The sequence below is a fragment of the Castor canadensis genome, chromosome 4 (genome assembly GCF_047511655.1).
Source record: "Castor canadensis chromosome 4, mCasCan1.hap1v2, whole genome shotgun sequence".
NCBI lineage: Eukaryota > Metazoa > Chordata > Mammalia > Rodentia > Castoridae > Castor > Castor canadensis.
In genome coordinates this window covers 4951713-4967748 of record NC_133389.1, presented here as the reverse complement: position 1 = coordinate 4967748, position 16036 = coordinate 4951713, and the positions used below count along the sequence as shown (strand labels likewise).

At 40.7% G+C, this 16036-nt stretch overlaps 2 long non-coding RNA genes across 4 annotated transcripts in view; one reads left to right on the top strand and one right to left on the bottom strand.

Moving 5' to 3' along the window:
• Window positions 1–16036, top strand: part of LOC141422443 (uncharacterized) — a 129112-nt gene that overhangs the window by 36590 nt on the left and 76486 nt on the right. Inside the window, exon 5 of one of the 3 annotated variants that reach the window (XR_012446975.1) lies at window positions 845–2057. The exons of the other annotated variants lie outside the window; for them this stretch is intronic. This is a non-coding gene — a long non-coding RNA (uncharacterized lncRNA). Of the gene's footprint in view, window positions 1–844; window positions 2058–16036 lie in introns of those variants that run through there. 3 annotated transcript variants of the gene reach the window in all.
• Window positions 1–16036, bottom strand: part of LOC141422444 (uncharacterized) — a 98253-nt gene that overhangs the window by 71707 nt on the left and 10510 nt on the right. Inside the window, exons 2-3 of the long non-coding RNA XR_012446978.1 lie at window positions 8005–8144; window positions 7177–7378 (exon numbers count right to left, since the gene is read on the bottom strand). This is a non-coding gene — a long non-coding RNA (uncharacterized lncRNA). The remainder of the gene's footprint in view (window positions 1–7176; window positions 7379–8004; window positions 8145–16036) is intronic.

Here is a 16036-nt window from a genome sequence, read left to right as displayed (position 1 = left end):
TATACAGGAGGATTGTCCAAATAGGTAAAGGCAATAAGGATAATGGCACCCAGATTTCTCATCATCAGACAAGATAGTTAAAAGTATGGAAAAAGATGAACCCTGTGATGTTGGATTAGAATTGGAGAAATCGGTGTGAATTGTAGATGGATAAAAAATGATAGATGACAGATAGATGATTGATAGATAGATGATAGATAGATAGATAGATAGATAGATAGATAGATAGATAGACAGGTACAGATACATAGTTCTGGAAATAAACTTGGTGTGTGTGTGTGTGTGTGTGTGTTTGCATTCACATATTCCCTAGCAGGCCTGGGCTCAGGGATAACCCAACAGCAATGAGCACAGTTGGTGCCTAGTTCTTGATTTCTAAGTATGCCCTCTTACACTCAAAGAAGCCAGCACTGAGTGCAGAAATCATTACTTTTAGAGCTGGAGGAGGGAAGGCACAAGGTTCACCTAAAACATCTTGCTGTGCCGGAAAGCTATGATGAGGCAGAACAGTGAGGGAGGCATATCAAAGGCTCACAGACTGAGACTGAAGGGCCACCCTCTGGTCAAATCTCAGACCACATGAGCATCAAAATGAATATGACTTCAATGAGTAAAACTCATTGACTGAAAAGGGAAGCCTTGCATCCCACTCATATGATAAGTGGATAAACTGAAATTTGATGAGAGAAGGGCTAAATAATCTAGCATATCTCTCCTACAAAATGCCTATTAACTCACATGGAAAAGAGCAGCTCTCCAGGGAAAGCCTGGCCCCACTTCATCTAGTGATAGAAGTAAACTCCAGCAGTAATGGGTCCAACTGACACCATACACCACCTTCTAGGATGCAGTGGGAAGAACACAGCACTACACTGGATGGATTTGTACCTGCCAAAGACAGCTAACCTGAATATGACCAAGAGAAGAAAGAAATATCCAAGCTGAGGAACACTTCACAAAATAACTGGCCTGTTTCAAGGTCATGGAAAGCAAACTTCAATTGAAGGAGACTGAAGACTCATTGCAATCAGACACCTGTGATTGGCAGTTGATTGTTTTTCCATGAGAGGCATTCCTGGTACCACTGGTGAAACTTGAATATGGTGGTCTGATATGGTTTGAATATGAAATGTCCTCCATAGGCTCTTGTGTTGAAAGCATGGTCCCCAGCTATTTTGGGAAGCAATAGGAAATTTAGGAAGTGGGGCCTGGTCGAGTGTGCAGGGAAAGAATACCTTTTCCCAGGGCCCCTTCCTGTCTCGGGTTCCTAACTGCCATAAGGTGAGTCACCTTATTTTGCTACACCATCTCAGTCATGATGTTCTGCCTCATCACAAACCCCAGTGATGGGGCCAAGCTACACAGAATGAAACCACTGACACCATGAGCCAAAATAACTTTTTTCTCCTTCAAATTGTTTCTCTCAAATTCTTGTCACAGCCAGATGTGGATGCTTCATGCCTGCCTGTAATCTTAGCTAACTCAGGAGGCAGGGATCAGGAGGATCATGGTTCAAAGCCAGTCCGGGCAAAATAGTCCATGAGAACTTATCTTGAAAAACCCCTTCATAAAAAAAGTCTGGTGGAGTGACTCAAAGTGTAGGCCCTGAGTTTAAAAAAAAAACTATATATATATATATATATATTTGTCACATTGACAAAAAATGATTAACACATGGTTCTAATGCATCAATGTTAATTTCTTAACTTTGATTCTCATATAACAAATACACCCTAAAGTATTCAGGAGTGACAGTGACAGAGTGTTGTCATGTTGGCAACTGATTCTCAAACAAGTCAGGAGACTAAAAGCCCTTTGTACTATATTTCCAACTTCACTGTAAGTTTGTGATTACTTCAAACATATCTAAAAAGTTAAAATAAAACAAGAATAAATTGCAATGTTTTTCAAAAATGTGCTGACTGCTTTTGAACCTACTTTTTTATTGGATTTTATTTCTACACCCTTTCTTTTGTATCTTCCACAAATTATCTGTGTGTTCTCTCCTATGGATTATTCTGTTTTTCAATATTTTTGAAAGTTAAAGTAAAATTTCTTGTCAATCCCTCAGACCACGTTCTCCTGAAGATTATTTTCCCTCTCACACATACCAAAAAATGAAGATTTTGGCTACCAAAAGGAATTTCAGATGCTCAATGCAAAATAGTCTGCAGATAATTTATATCAAGTTAATATGAAGTTATTTGAAAAAGAAATTAGTAGCCTTCTTTTTTCATTATGCAGTCTCTACTGATGTGCTCTTTCATCTGAAGAACAGACACACTGGAGACCATATTCCACTTGTCACCATGGTTTGTTAGAAATCTAGACACAGACAAAAAGCTAGCCATCTTATTGATCATAATGAAAACAGGTATGGTAGCATGGCCATCCTGTCAAATTTCACTCCATTTATACCAAAATAAGTGAGTTCATCTTATTTTTAGGCATCTGAAAATCCTCTGCAATAAAGATATATTTACATGAGTTGCATGAATAACCTTAAATAATAAAATCAAAGCAGAAAAAACTAGTACATCTACAACTTTTCACTTCACATAGAAGTGCTGCTGCTCTATTCCATGGACTACTCCTGCTTGTGGTAGTTGGCAATTGTGGATATGCACATTATATATGTTTTGTTCTTTGAATATTCCACTCAGGTATATAGCATATACACAGTTCACTGTCAAGTGGAACACGAGAGTGTTAGAAAGGTATTCTAAATTAATACATCTTATGCAAGTGTCAGGATAACGACTCACTCACAGGCAAATACCCCCTATGCTCCTGTCCTTTCTTCTGCCCTTGCCATGGTAGCTCTGACACCATAAGAACTAAGCTTTATCATGGTCAAAGAAGTTGATGACGTCCCCCCACATACACACACACAGGTTTAAGACCTATTTGGTCATTTTGCTTTTTACAAAAACAGAGAACAGGAGGGCAGAACAGGTCCTGCCTTGGCGATTGGTACCAGTGGGAATGGAGAGGATGTGGAGAGGATGTAGGATGGTGGAGAGGATGCAGGAGGCTGAATATGGTGCCAATATTGTGTACACATGTATGTAAATGGAAAAAAGAGACCTGTTGAAACTTCTAGCAATGGAGGGAGGGAGGATAAAGGAGAATAGTGGAGGGGATGAATCGAACTATGATGTGTTTTAAGAACTTTTGTAAATGTCACAATGTACCCCCAGTGCAACAGTAATTTTAAAAAGACCTATATTTGGAAGGTGATGAATTAAAATAATTTTTTCAGTATTGAACACAGAAACTCCCAAAAATGAGAGATGTCTTTCTGCATAGTAATGGCCTGAATCAAATTATTATTGCCAACTTTTGAAGAAAATGGGCTTACATCATTTTATGCAGGTTACAAAATAAAATATTCTGAATGTTTAAAAGTGGCTATTATCCCTAGATTACTGATTACACAAAACTGTGATTTAATACACTAAATTTGTCTTGATAATTAATTCCATCTTTAGTTATACAATATGTGTTGAATACCTACTTCAATATGCCAGGGACTCTATGGCGAAAGAGAGACAGATAAAGTAGAACTGTGTTCTGTCAACCTTCCAGACCAACAGTAACTGCACAAAGTCCAGAAATCATGGCAAATACATGCTAAGAACAATATAGGTCCATGGAGAGCACAAAGGAAGTAAGCTAGCTCTCAGAATAAGAAGTGGTACCAGTACGCTGTCTTGTAGGAGTTTATTAGGTAAACCAGGAAGGACCAGAGAGGGAGGACATTTGCACAGGCCTAGGGAGGCACAGCTACAGATGCCTTTGGGAATAGCATGCAGTTCGGAAAGGCCAAATCCCTCAGCGTGGAATGACCTTGAGATGAGAAAGGTACCTTACAACCATGCAATAAGGTTTTGACTTAGATAGAAAGTGTGTTGTTTGATGTTCACATAAACTCACTTTTTAGCATTTGATATAAGAAAGCCTTTATCTCTCTTATACTGAGATACCCCCAAATCAGAAGATAATCACATAAGCTTTTTCATGTTGGCTGCTAGGAGTTTGAGTCTGAGTTAAACTCACTATTAGTCATGACAACCAAGCCTAGCATGTTAGTTCACACAGCGTTCAGTCTCTTCTAACCCATTCATCTTAATTTTCTGTTTTAATGGGTTATCTGAAATATCACTATATACCAAAGTGCCCTAAATCCTTTTGTGGAATCAAGTGCAACATAAAAATAAATAAAATTTATGGAGAGAAAATAACTCTGTGATCTAAAATATACAAATTATTTCAGCAATGTCTATTTGAAATAAAGCAAACCAAACAGATTCTTTTATTTTAAAAGTAATGCTCTAGATACCCAGAAAAAAATGGTACTTCTCCAGGCTGCTGACTCCATGCTCAACTATGCTTTCTCCTACCCTCAGTCTTATCCTCCTCAGACCCCTTTGAGACCCTCTTCTTCTGTCTCTACATGCTGGCATGCTTCCCTCATCCTCTTCTCTATCTAAACTCTCTTCCTGGTGACATCATCCTCTTTCTTGGCTTTAAATACCATCTACACAACCAGGATTCTCAAATATGAATCATCAAGCTCCTTGTCTGAAGTCCAGATTCACACATCCATCTGCATCCTTGACATTTCCACTGGAGCAGTTGATATGGAATCTTAGCAGGCTAAACCTGAGCTATTGATTCCCACCTGCTATGGCTTGGATGAGTGTCTCCCAAAGGCCCATATGTAAAGGTTTGGTCCCCATGGTGAATATTTGGAGAGGCTTTGAACCTTTAAGAGGTAGGGCCTCATCAGAGGTCTTTAGATCATTGGAGTATGCCCTCAGGGGGGCTGTGAGAGCTCACTTATCCTCTCTTTCTTTTCCAGTTTGAGATGTGTTGGCTTACTTGGACATGCACTCCTACCATGATGTGCCACCCTCACCAGAGATCCAAACTAATGGGTCTAACCAGTCTTGGACTTGAATCTACAACCTGTCAGCTAAATAAAACTTTTCTCTTTTCAAGCTACGTTCCAGGGTATTTTGTTGTAGTCCCACAGAGGCAACTAATATATCACCTTACCTCTATGCTCAACTCCTACTGAATTTGCTCCTCCCATAAGCTGATGATAGTCTGCTCCTTCCACCACTAGTTCTGCCTGCAGACCTATGATATCCTGTTCTCCACATGCAGCTGTAATCACCTTGTTAAGAGGAAATTAGCTCACAGCATCCTCTAGTTACCCTCCCAAATGTAGTACCATTCAATGGTTTCCAGCTACAAATACAGTAAAAATTGCACATCTTGCAGGAAATTGCAAGGTCCAGCATAAGGATATACTACTAAGCATCTAAATTCATCCTTTATCACCCATCCCCTCCTTGGTTATACTCCCACCAGCTTCTCCTTCACTCTTGTCTCTTTCTCTAGCCGGATCCTTTCCATCCGGCCACATTGGTTGGAATATTCTGTGGGCTCACCTCTCTGTCTCCTCTCATCATTTGTATCTCAGCTCAAATATCATCTATTTGTAGAGACCCTCGGTGAGCTCCTAAACCTCCTCCAATTACTCTCTAACGCATAATTTGACATATCCTGTAGCCTCACATCTCAATTCACTGTAAGGAAAAAGTTCTCCTCATCCATCAGGAGCTAGAACATTAGATGTGTGGTAAGCATGGCCAAATGCTGTGCTGTCTCTTAGGACTCTGATGAGGGGCCACCCTCAGATGGAGGGTCAGAGGCTGATGGATGCCATTGAATTTGAGAATCTGATGGTAGCCTGTCCACAACTTCAGTAGAGTGATGGAGAGAGCACCTGCAGGGGGGTCCTAAGCACATTATTTCCACAGCAGTATCTTCACTGCACCTTGCCTCCCCTACCCCGACCAAGTACTCCAGTTGATTCTGTAAGCTACTCAATGTACATCCCAAATTCATCTTTTTATTTAAGTTAGCCAAAGTTTCAATGTGTGCTGTTTGCTACCAAGAACTCTTGTTTGTTTGTTTGTTTGTTTTTTCAATACTGGGATTTGAACTTGCATTTGCAAAGTACATACTCTACCATTTGATGCCTCTAGTCCACTTTGCTATGGTTATTTTGGAGATAGAGTCTCACAAACTATTTGTCTGGGGTGACTTCGAACCATGATCCTCTGAATTTCAGCCTCCCAAGTAGCTATGGTTACAGGCATGAGTAACTAGTGCCCAGCTGAAATTATCTTACTTAAATATTGGTTTAAAGATTAACTATGAATCTCCTACTCTAGAGGAAACTTAGTAGGGACAGAAAATTTGTCCCCAAGGTGCCAATAAATAGTAGTTTTTCAATAAATATTGATTGACTAATTGATTGAAATGAATCTAAGTCCCCAACAAACAAATATATCTTGAATTTTTTATACTCCCTGACAGCCCCTGAGATATTTGTGTAGAATTTTTAATAGATGCCAACTTATATTTAAATTCTGGAGAAAGAGGGATAAACTTTTGAAAGGATTTTTTAGATGGCAAGGAAACTGATGCCAAGACCAAAAGCTATATGTCTCTGATTCATCTGTTTGAATTCAGGCCAGAAGTATCTAAAGTGAACTCTAAATATGGAGTCTGGAAGTTATCTAACATTTACAAGTACAAACCACTCGACAATCATGTTCTCATATTATGCTCTGCAAGACCTCCAGGTCAAGGATGTTTGCAAAGTCCATTTGTAGAGAAAATTGGCAAGCTTCGCCATAGCCACGATCCCATGGATTTTTGTTCCTGAGCGGCATCACACATTGAGTGTCATTTCCTTCCTGTCCAGTGAAGAATATCAAGATTGGATTGAGGATGAGTGTCTCAGTGTCCAATGATGGAAAGATCCCAGCACAGGCACACCAGGAACATTTTCAGCACTGTATTATCTGCTCATACAGAAGACCAGGTGCTGGAACTGCACCTTTCCTAATGGAGCTTCAGGTAGGTGAAATAAAACATGCTGCCTGGAGTAAACTAGGAAATGAGAATGCTAGCCATCAGTGAAGCTGACGGCTATCCAATCTGGAAGAGTACCTAACTTTTTCACTGGAACCACTAAGACCCAGTCGACCCAGCACAAAGCCACACACATGATCAGCACTTAGGAAAAAGCACTGTAAGGGAAGGAAAGAAAGGACCAGAGCTCACCCACTTTTCCTTCTTGGAGAAGCTACTTACTGCGATTCTTGAGGTTTCTCAAGCCTGGAGTCTCTTGAAGGGACATACTGAACACCATGGGCTGTTTCCTCTGAAAAGTGCACATCTGAAAACATCTGGACTATTTCACACGACAGTGTCTTCACAACACATCTGAAGCAAACCCGTGGAGTTCCCGGAAGGTCTCTGGTTTCAGACCAGATTTAACACACATTGAAAGAGTCTGAAGGAGCAAGCAGTAGAGGAGGGCAATAGGTGTGAAGCAAACTTTCTGTCCCTTGCTTACCAACTTGTATGAGTCTGGTGAGACAGAACTCACACTGGTGACACAGGACTGGCCATTACTTAGGGACAGGCAGCTGTAAAGAGCAACAGAAGCCTAGGACTCACTGCCAGCCAGGTCCCTAAGGTTCAAGAAAGCTGCAGGGCTGTGGGGTTGGGGAGTGGAAGTATTCTCAGCTGTACATGTCCTACTGATACCACAGCTGATGGATCCCTGAAAGAAGCCTCTGGATTTTATGTCCCGAGGCGATGTGGTTCATGAGACTAAAACACTCAATAACATTCCATTTCCAGAGGGCACTAGAACAGAGCCCAGTCTGCCAGTGGCTTCATATCTCAGGTTACGGAATCCCCAGCAGTTATTCCTGAGAACTGCAAGTAGTGAGGCAGGGAGAACCAGGTAGGCCAAAGCCACTCAGAGGAGTGTCCAGCAGTAGGGAAGGAAAATGCAACCACCAACCCAAGAAATGAAGTAGTAAGAATCCAAGTGGCCAGGCACCAGGAGGCATCATCTCCATTCCTTTATCTTCCCAGCACATCACCATGACCTGAGAGGGACCAACTCACCTGTCTGCACTTCATCTTCTATTCATCTGGCTATTGGAACAGATGATTCTAAGATCCCTTCCAGCTCCCAAATCCGATGACACTCTATGGTTCTTATTGAAACTTCCCCTGTCAAGTCATCATCAAGCTGACAAAGTTCTCTAGGAACAAAAAAAAAAAAACAATGTCTCTAACGTTTCTTACCCTTTTAGGAAAAAAAAATAACATTTCCAAAAATAAGGTATTCCCTTAAATAGTTATCTGGCTGTCTTAGCATGTAGCTGAAATTGTCACTTGAGAATAAATGTAAAAGAGTCAATCAAGAAGCTTCATAAATATTCTGAGCTCTCACCTCCCACCACCTCTGCAAAGTACTCATTATAAGGCAAGCAGCAGCATATAGTCTCTCTGCTTTAGTGGAGGTGATAATTGTAGAGCCTCCAATTATACTAGTTCAAGTCAAAGGATGTCAGCAACTTAACAACAAATTCTGGTCTGAAAGATTCCTACTCCCCTTAGAAACCATGTTTCAGCTGAAACTCAAAGCCTGCCAGGTCAAGGGAGTTTGGTTCGGGCCACACACTTCTAGAAGTGTCTAGAAGACACGACAGTCAACTCTGCTGTGAATAATGGCTCCCTGTCTCAGGGAAGATACCCTAAATGTACCCGAATGGAGGCTGAAGTCATGGGGATAGGAAAATCCACAGTGCTGAATGCTGAGCCCAGAAGCAAACTGCATGAGTCCTTGCTTTATTTTAGTGGGGCACCAAGGCCCTTCCTATGTGCAACTGAACTTTTGTTAGACTCTTTCTGCATAGACACTTGAGGAATCAGAGCACAGACCCTCATCCTAACTTTTAAAAATCCACTGCAACATGTCCTCATGCTCTGCTGTTCTTTATTTGTGGTGTTTTAAGTTCAGATCAAGAAATAAACGATTTCATCTCAAAATCACTTCACATTTCAAGTTCAAAGCACATGCCTTCCCACTCCCTTCCTCCTCACTACAGAGCCCATAAAAAGCACAGCTCTATTTTGTAATTATCCCCTTATTTCCTAGAAAGGGTCCCATGAGCCAGTTGCTCACAAAACAGTCATCCATTCCAGGGATGTTTGGAGTTTCCTTTAAAAGAAATACACTTAAATTTTAGTAAAAGTGTAGATCTGAAGTTGTATCTGACCACACAAAAATAAAATAGAAATAGATGGTCCAAGCATAAGTTTAAGCTGAAAAGAGAAGTTGTCACAATAGGTTTGGTGGGCAATTAGAACAGTGGTCTTCTCTCCCACCCTATCCTTCTTGGAGTTGTCCACACATTGTACTGAAGGCCAAAGTCAAGGTAAAACCCTAGGTCAATACAAATCAAGCAATACCATACCTTGTAAGACCCATCTCTCCTCTTCACAAGTCCCCTCCCCTTGTTCTGAGAGGTGCCAGACTCAGTTGGAAATCTTGTTGATGCCATAGTGACACTGAGTCAACATGCGAGCTCAGCACAGTAGTGGGAACTGAGTCCCAGAAGCAAACTGGATATTAATCCCCACTTTATTTTAGTGGAAGGAAGCTACATGATGATGATGTAAGGAATAAAGGAAGTAAATTGTTTATATATACTAAGAAATAGTAAAAAAAAAAAAAAGTAGCCAAGGGTCACTAGAATGTCATGGGATGGGAGGAGAAGATGCCAGTCATCTTCTTCTGGATGGAGTCTCTCTCAGGACTCCACCTCTTCAGACAAGCCCTTTGCACCCATACCTAAATGATTGCCTGGGCCAGCATATAAGATTTGGACAGGGAATCCCATGTAAATGTCTGCTCATCCCCTGCCTCCAGTTGCCATAAGACACCTGGAAAAATAGTGAGGATGAAAAGTGCAACCTCAAGCAACATCTAGCATCTCCTTTGGCGAAATGATTGCGCAGTCTTGGTTTATACTGTGTTTGTAGAATCGTGTAAATTACACTCCACCTACACATGCAGTCAGTCCACAAAATGGACTAGCACGGGTAGTAAACTAATCCAGCCTCACACCTTAGTAAGACTAAGTTCTTAGTAAGAACTGTCTTACCCTCATTCCTTATCACAGTCTGCCCGTGAGATGCTGCCTCAGAAGGGATGTGACAACTACTGCTGGTGATAGCTGGCAATGGGGTTCTATCTTAATACCATATGTGCCCGAATGCTAAGACAAGGTTCCTGTATCATGTTGTGTCAAGATTGCAGGCACAGGGCACAGCTCCCCAGCACTCCACAGACACCCTACAAAACATTTGTCTTCTGCCAGCAGCACAAAGGTTTGCTCCATGAATCTTTATCCCTATTCACATAAAACTCCACTTACATCGCCTTGTAACAGGAATGCAACCAGAACTGTTGACAGATTGAACTTCTTCTTAAGTGTGCAAGTCATTTAGTCAGCAATATTTATTGGCCATCCACTGTCTGATGTGAACTCTATCAGGCACAGTTTTTGACAAGTGGATGGAATCCTCCCAAATTTTGCCCAGATGCACAGTAAGATTCCACAGGGTATCTAGGTTCTGTGAATGAAACATGTGCTCTGTATAACGTAAAACATCCAAATAACTTATTTATCTTTCTTCCAAGAGCAATTAAAGGGAAGCAGAACACATTAGAAAGCAGAAGCTTAGAATCTAGAGGTAATTTATTCAGACTTCCTACTCTCTAAGGATACTAAAAGGTAGTAAATCCTAAACTAAGCAGAGTCAACGGCAGGAAGACTTTTGGAATTTATTTTGTTCTAGATTAGCAGCGATTAAATCCTGCAGTGATTCATTTTAAAGTACCATAATTTCCAGCACTGCATACGTTTAAAACATTAGTTTTTTCCTTGAACCTAAAACAAAGAATATAATGTTGCCATTTTTTCTACAATAGTCCTTAGATTTTCCTTCTCTTCCACAGCTGAGAAACAGCTTTCTCACTTAAAACACAACTTTTGCATTCGTAAAGCAAGTGCATTTGTTGTTTAACTATGTTGGATGAGAAAGTGCATGATTTTGCAAGCTAGGAACTTTGCATGAATTTGACAAGCACCTTGTTGTCCAACAGTCACCTTGCATATACAAAGCTGCAAGATTCATGATTAACTCAACAGCAAACTGCAGGTGTTTGGTGAACCCCATCACCCCTGACCTCCTCCCTTTGTCACTATCCAATTCTTATTTCTTATGTTCCTGCTGGACTGGCACCACCACCCGAACCCGTGGAGGAGTAAAAGGTGACTATGGGAGGGAAGCAATAGTCTTATGGCCTGCCCTGCTCAGTCCTGAAGGATCAAGGCACTGAGACAAGGTCTGTGAGGAAGCCCTACCCAACCCTCCCTGGAGGACTTCACTCCAGGCAGCATAGGTACAAAAATGTAGGCTCTCGATAAATGTTACTAGAAATAAAATTGTTTTAATTTAGTAAATACGAACAGAAGGTGAATTAAAATTCAAACAGGTTACAAATGCGACGCGCAGTTCAGGTTGCATTTGTACTTTAGGCATGTGGTGTGCTGGTACAGGGCTCTGACACACATGGGCCTCGACCGTGTCGTTGATTTCCTCTTCCAGCCCACGCGCACCACCTTCTCCAAAACTGAACTCAGTTATTCATCTCTCTTCTCACTGCTCACTATAGCCCTAATTTATGGAAATTAGGGCAATGATATTCTATTTCCTTACAAGTGATCGGTTATTTTCCTTCACTGAAGTGAGGTTAAAAGACTGAACATGCAAGTAGACGGTGACCAGATGCCCTATGACAACAGACCTGTGACGCACAGTCTCCACAGCATTCAGCCTAGACATCACAGCTTGTTCCAGACTTCCAGACAGAAAGTCAAGCAAAAGCCACTTTGATTCTCACTTCTTTTTGTGCCTCTTGTGCTTTTCTATCCTTTTGCCATGGTTTCCTCTGTTTGAGGAATTAGGCCCAAAAGGGTGGGGAGAGTTGGACTCTTTTCTCTATCACCCCTTCACCCTCCCAGCCATCTGTCATGACAATGAAAGTGCAGCTTTCCCTTACTCTCTCTCAGGAATGCTTCATTCAATGTTATCTTCCTTCTCTCCTCCCCTGAGCTTTTCTGACAGAAGCCATCCCTGGCCACCTTTTCAGCACTTTACCTTAACCGCGGACAGGGAGCAAGCAGAGAACCTGGCTTACTGACACATCAAAAGGCACTTAGAAACTACTTTTTCCCATTACACTAAATCTGGAAAAGCCTAAGGATAGGGACAGGTACTTATCACTAGGTACTTGGACTCACACACAGAGACACACATACACAATTGCAACCAAACGCTGCAAAAAGATGAAAGTGCTCTACCACATAAAGAGCCGCCTGGTTAACCACGCTGATGTTTCAGAGACTCCTGGCTGCCACCTATGTCACCTCCTGCTTTCTCAAGGATGAGGACATCATGACATTCACAGTCTACTGCATACCTATCACTGCACACTGAACACGAGAGCACATCCATTCTTCCTTTGAAACCAGCATCATGACTTTTACATTAAGGATTCAATCTTAAAAAAAAATTCTTCAAAGGCTATTTTGTGGCTTGGAGATCCCACCCCCATTGCAGCATTTACTTATATTGTACAGAGCTTCATCCAGTGGAAGAGACTATGTGCAGCTTGCACCCCAATTCGGAAGTTGTTCTTTCCATCCACAGGCAAACCAGTAGAACCAGCATAACAAGGATGGAGAGATGGAAACCAGATAGAGACAACAGAGCATTCTCTTTGTCACTCTGGTTAAAGAGGGTTAAGGATTGCATCCCTCATAAAGGGAATGTAAATGTCTATATCAGAGGCCCACAAAAATCCATACAGTGTCTTTGAATATGTTTAAATTAGTCTCAAGTAAATTGCTCTCACTATTGTTAACAGGCAGATGCCTCACAAGGTAGGCACCAACCAAACAATGATAGTAGAGACTCCTCGGCCGCAAGAACAGCAGGTAAGTAGTGAGGCGGACAAGCAAGGTCATTCTCCCTGTGTTTGCCACTCATAGCTACAAATTACAGTGCTGAAGACAGATACTGTAGGGAGTTTATGGACCATATGATTCCCCTCATATTGTCTTAAACCTTTCTTGTGTCCAAAAGCACACAATAAGGAAAACATATTAGGTGACAAATGATACAGTAGAGAATTTCATGGGAAGTTGGACAACTCTCTGTCTGAACTAATACAATCCTTCTGAAAGACAAGAACGTGAACAGGATGATTTATTAACATAACTCCCCATGGTAAGATACAGAAACTATTTCAAACAGAAATGCCCTACTTTTTATAAACTTCTGCAGCTGGAACATTCTACTTTTACTCTGCAAAAAGCCCCTAATTTTCCTTGCATTGTAGATCTCCTCGAGGATCTTTTGAAAGCCATGGGATCCTCTCCAATGTGGCTGACTAATGTGCATACACATGTTGATTAGGAAGCACAGCTGAGTGCTCATAGCCCAGTTGTAGAATGTAAACAATTTTCACACCTGAATTGTGTCCTCCAAAAGTCACATGTTGAAGTCCCAACCCCCAGTAGCTCAGAATGTGACCTTATTTGGAAATAAGACCTTTACAGAGATAATCAAATTAAAATGGGGTTATTAGGGTGGTCCCTAATCCAGCATGCCTAGTGTCCTTTATAAGAAGGGGAAATTTGGACACAGACATGAGCATGGATGGAAGATGATATGAAGAGACACAGGGAGAAGACTGGCATCCATCTGCCAAATAGAAAATCCAGAACAGATTCCTCCACAGCCCTAAGGAGAAAATGACCTTGCCCATGCTTTGGTTTTAGACTTGTCGCCTCCAAAACATTGAGACAATAACTTTCTGTTATTAAAGCCACCTAGTTTGTGGTACTTTGTTATGGCAGCCCTAGCGAACTGATAGAGTCATCTAGTGAGCTTCACCTGGTTGTTATGTGTACCTGTAGCTCATTTTCACTGTTACCTAAAATATACTCAATTTGTTTGGTCATTCTGTTGTTTGCCAATAGTTTCCAAAGATTTGCAGTGCTGAATGAGGTCATATAAACACAGACATGGTGCCTCCACAGTACATGCTCGTTTCACTGTGGTGCTCAAGACTGGAATCACTAGGTCAAAACATGTATGTTTCTTTGGAGTAAACTGCTTAAAAAGTACATATGCCGATTTTTATACTCAACATCAGTGTATAAAGGAATCCTTCTACTCCTCAAATTCACCAAAACTTGGTATCATTGGAATTTTTCATTGTTACCAATCTAGTGTATGTGAAATTATATCTCATTAGATGGATAGATTCAGAGATTCGCTGATTGATTTCCACCTAATATTACCGTCATTATTATTTATGTCTTTTACTCTTTGATTTTTCAACTTTTAAACTTAAAAAAATTTAAAATCAAGTAACGTGACTTGACATTAATATCTATATCTCAAAACTTATTTTTATGAGATAAGCAGAGTTCCAAATAAGAGTTTGCTAGCAATCTTTCCAAAATCCTTCTTTCTAATGAACCCTGATGTTTCCTTCCACACAAAGTTATAACAGAGTACTAATCACAATTAGATACAGACCCAAGCTGGGGATTTGTTGGCAAACAAGTACTGTAACAACACATTTCTAGGCTGTTAATAAGTATAGCTTCAGGCCTTTCCCCTAAAGATTCTTCATTAATTATAAAGTATCATATAGCCATTATAGATCTCTTCCTTTCAGAGAATGTCATTCTCTGAATGTATAATCATCTCATAACAACCTTTGAGGCAAGAAGAAAAATTGCCCTTTGATCCATAAGAGAACTGAAGCATAGATAGGACTTAATTTCCCTCAGGTCAACCTGCAGGTCAATGGCAATATTTAAAATAGAAACTAAGTGTCCAAAACCCAATCACTAACCCATCCACTAGATGATAGAAGCTCCTCTGTAAACATTAGCCTCCAATTACACACTTCATCTACTCTTCTTGTCATGAACTTAACTTGTAGAATCTCTATTTTAGAGCTGAAGGAAGATTTAGAAGTCACATGAGTTTGGTTTTCCGTGTCTTAAATTTTCCAGAACAAAACATAGAAAATGGCATTCTTTTTTTTTTTCATTTTTCTTTTATTATTCATATGTGCATACAAGGCTTGGTTCATTTCTCCCCCCTGCCCCCACCCCCTCCCTTACCACCCACTCCGCCCCCTCCCTCTCCCCCCCTCCAATACCCAGCAGAAACTATTTTGCCCTTATTTCTAATTGTGTTGTAGAGAGAGTATAAGCAATAATAGGAAGGAACAAGGGTTTTTGCTGGTTGAGATAAGGATAGCTATACAGGGCATTGACTCACATTGATTTCCTGTGCGTGGGTGTTGCCTTCTAGGTTAATTCTTTTTGATCTCACCTTTTCTCTAGTACCTGGTCCCCTTTTCCTATTGGCCTCAGTTGCTTTAAGGTATCTACTTTAGTTTCTCTGCGTTAAGGGCAACAAATGCTAGCTAGTTTTTTAGGTGTCTTACCTATCCTCACCCCTCCCTTGTGTGCTCTCGCTTTTATCATGTGCTCATAGTCCAATCCCCTTGTTGTGTTTGGAAAATGGCATTCTTAAAACCACTAGCTATTTAGCCACAGAGTCAAAATAAAAGCCTGCCTCTTCTGAGTCCTAGGTCGAGGTCCCTTCACAAGAGTACATGTGCCATTAAGACCTGTAAGAGAAAACCTTGGTTCTCTGCACAGGCCTACACAGACTTGAATAAATAACACTTAAAGGAAAAGACTGAAGAATTTTTCCCTGTGAACAAATAGTACAAAACCAAAGAACTTTTTTTCTTTTTGAGCAAAGAAATCTACTGTTTGGATGATTGATACAATTTCATGAGTAAAATGATGTGTAATTCTGCAAAGTTCGGAATAGAAAATATGAGCAAAGTGATACTATGTCAATCGTATATCAAAGTTCTAAGAAAATATGTCAATAATAATAAGAAAAATAATAATATATCCTGAACACCTTTTAGGTGGGCATAGTGTTCTTTATTGATAGACCAGACTTGTCTTCTTTAGTC